The 3,308-nt window shown below is 41.1% G+C and overlaps 1 pseudogene; it reads right to left on the bottom strand.

Moving 5' to 3' along the window:
• Positions 1-2,765, bottom strand: part of LOC112092754 — a 5,729-nt pseudogene extending 2,964 nt beyond the window's left edge.
• Positions 2,766-3,308: the final 543 nt, after the last annotated feature.

Raw genomic sequence — 3,308 nt, 5'->3', positions numbered from 1 at the left:
ATGCGTACAACTCTTTGTCATAAGTGGGGTAGTTAGCTTAGTTTCTCGCTAAAGTACGCAAGTGGTCTCCCATCCTGCATAAGAACAACGCCTATACCTACACTAGAAGCATCACATTCTATTTCGAACGTTTTAGAAAAGTTAGGTAAAGCAAGTAAAGGAGCGTGAGTAAGCTTGTGTTTAATAAGCTGGAACGCCTTCTCTTGTTCTTCACCCCATTTGAACGCAACGTTCTTCTTGATCACTTCGGTAAGCGGTGCAGTGATGGTGCTAAAATCTTTCACGAACTTCTTGTAAAAACTAGCAAGTCCATGAAAACTTCTAACATTACTTACATTGGAGGGGGTCGGCCACTCTTGGATGGCTTTGATCTTCTCTTCATCAACCTCAATTCCTTTAGCACTCACCACAAAACCTAGGAAAACAAGCTTATCGGTGCAGAAAGTACACTTTTTAAGGTTAGCATATAATTTCTCCTTTCTAAGCACCTCTAAAACCGAATGTAGATGTGAAGCATGATCATGCAAATTCTTACTATAAATTAGAATATCATCAAAATAGACAACAACAAATTTATCAATGAAAGCACGCAAGACATGATTCATTAAGCGCATGAAAGTACTAGGTGCATTAGTTAATCCAAACGGCATGACTAACCACTCATACAATCCATTTTTTGTTTTATACGCTGCCTTTCATCTGTCTCCTTCGTTCATTCGTATTTGATGATACCCACTCTTAAGATCAATCTATCAATTTTAGAAAACACACAAGAACCATGTAGTTCATCCAATATATCATCTAAGCGAGGAATAGGGTGTCGATACTTTACCGTTATGTTATTGATGGCTCGACAATCAACACACATTCTCCATGTCCCATCCTTTTTAGGCACTAGAATCACTAGGACTGCGCAAGGACTCATGCTTTCTCTCACGTGCCCTTTTTCCATCAATTCCTCGACTTGCCTTTGAAGCTCCTTTGTCTCTTATGGGTGGCTCCTATATGCGGGTCGATTTGGAATTGATGCACCCGGAACAAAGTCAATTTGATGTTCAATTCCTCAGATGGGTGGTAAACCATGCGGGTACCTCCTCGGGAAACACATCCTCAAATTCCTGCAAGAGAGAAACAACAACACTAGGCAACAAAGAATCAAGTTGGTTAGTGCTTAAAAAGGTCTCCTTGTACATGAGTACAATCATCGGCCGTTTCGAAATTAACGCTCGCTTAACCTCACCTGTTTTTGCAAAGAAGTTTCTTTGTTTTCTCTTTGTTTTAACCTCCTTGGTTGAATTCTTCTCTCTCTTGTCTTCCTTACAAGATTCGACATTATTCTCTTTTTTTCTCTCTTTGGCCACGTGTCTCTCTTTCCCCTCACTCTCACTGTTCACTCAATTTTTTTGCAACCTTGGTCCTCATAGACTTGTTTTGGTGTCAACAGAACTAGAGTGATAGTCCGTTGGTTGTGTGTGAATGAGTACTTAGTGAAGCAGTCATGTTGCACACGCCAGTCAAATTGCCATGGTCTTCCGAGAAGGAGATGTCCCGCTTGCATTGGTACCACATCGCACAATACTTCGTCCTCATACTTACCAATTCGAAACGGTACAATAACCTGTTTTGTAACCCTCACTTCACCGTTATTATTCAACCATTGTAGCTTGTAAGGACGAGGGTGCTTAAGTGTTGTGAGCCCTAGCTTATCAACTGTAGGAATATTCAGTTATTACACAATATCAATCATTCCATATTTGGAATGATTGACTTATTATATTTCCTGATTACTTTGGGAAGTTAACAGGATCATGATGTATAGCAGATTTTTAGGGATGTTAGTTTCTAGTTTCCTTTTCCGTAGACTAGTTTCCCTTTTCTGTTGAGGAGGCCTTTGTATATATATGTGTTGTATTACTCTCTAAATGATATAGAAGAAAAGTTATTCTTCCTCCAAATTTACTTTTATGGTATCAGAGCCATACTCTTAAAAAAATTATGTCTTCTCGTCTTCATCGTCTTGACCGTGGTTCTCACGATAATGAGTTCAGAGAAGGAGACAACCAGTTCTGTTAAGTATGTGTCATCATCTACCACATCTGACCCAGTCACATCGTCCGTGGTTGCGCAGTCCTTTGGAGAGGGATCGTCACTGTAGATCACGAATCACAAGTTGAACAGCAAGAATTTCCTCCAGTGGTCCCAATCGGTCTTGATGGTGATCCGAGGGAGAGGAAAAATTGGCTACATCACAGGTGAGGTTCGGCATCCCGATACGACGGATCCGACCTATGGAAATTGGGAACTCAATAATTCCATTGTTATGGCATGGCTGATTAACTCAATGGAGCCATATCAGCCGCACCTATTTATTTTTTCGCACTGCCAAGGCCATATGGGATGCTGTTAGAGAGAATTATTCAGATCTCGAAAATGCCTCAGGTTTTCGAGATAAAGAATAAACTCAAGGATATTCGGCAAGGAAATTTGGATATCACTGAATATTTCAATATGTTGTAGACCTATGGCGAGAATTGGATATGCACTATGAAGCGGACTGGGGTGATATTGAAGGCAACGTAAAGTTTAAAAGACATTTAGAAAAGGAACGGCTGTATGATTTTCTGGCTGGGCTAAACAAAGAACTTGATGAGGTACGAGGACGAATTCTAGGCCAGAGACCACTACCTTCCATTGGTGAAGCTTTTGCAGAAGTACGTTGTGAAGAGAGCAGACGCCGAGTGATGCTTGGGGAAAAAAGGACTCATCTGTGGTCTCTATAGGTGAAAGACCTGCTGAGAACATTGCTCTTATCATGAAAAGTACGGTTAACATACCATATGGTGATCAAAAGTCGAATCAGCGCCCACGATGCTCTCACTGTAACAAACTTGGCCATACCCGAGAACGATGTTAGGACCTCCATGGAAGACTTGCCGATGCAAAGCCAAGGAAACAACCTCAAAGCAAGGGGTTTCAAGCTACTACAGAGGAAAAATCATAGGACACCAACAACAGCAACAGTGAGTCAACTGGAGTCTTCTTAAACAAAAATCAATTCGAGCAACTGTTCAAGCTTCTGAGTCGGCAAACCATGACTAATCCTAGCACAACAAGCAGTTTTGCTCATCAAGGTACTGCCCTTCATGTAGAAAATCAAATTCCTTGGATATTTGACTCTGGTGCATCCGATCACATGACAGGTAACCAATCTCTTTTTTACTCCTACACTCCTGCCATGGGAGCTCAAGAGTAAAAATAACATATGGAACCTTCTCTTCTGTTGCTGGAAAAGGATCTATCCGCTTATC

This window comes from Morus notabilis, unplaced genomic scaffold (assembly GCF_000414095.1).
Source record: "Morus notabilis unplaced genomic scaffold, ASM41409v2 Scaffold4605, whole genome shotgun sequence".
In the NCBI taxonomy this organism is placed as follows: Eukaryota; Viridiplantae; Streptophyta; class Magnoliopsida; order Rosales; family Moraceae; genus Morus; species Morus notabilis.
The sequence above is the reverse complement of the archived record's forward strand: the minus strand, read 5'-3'. Positions and strand labels throughout refer to the sequence as shown.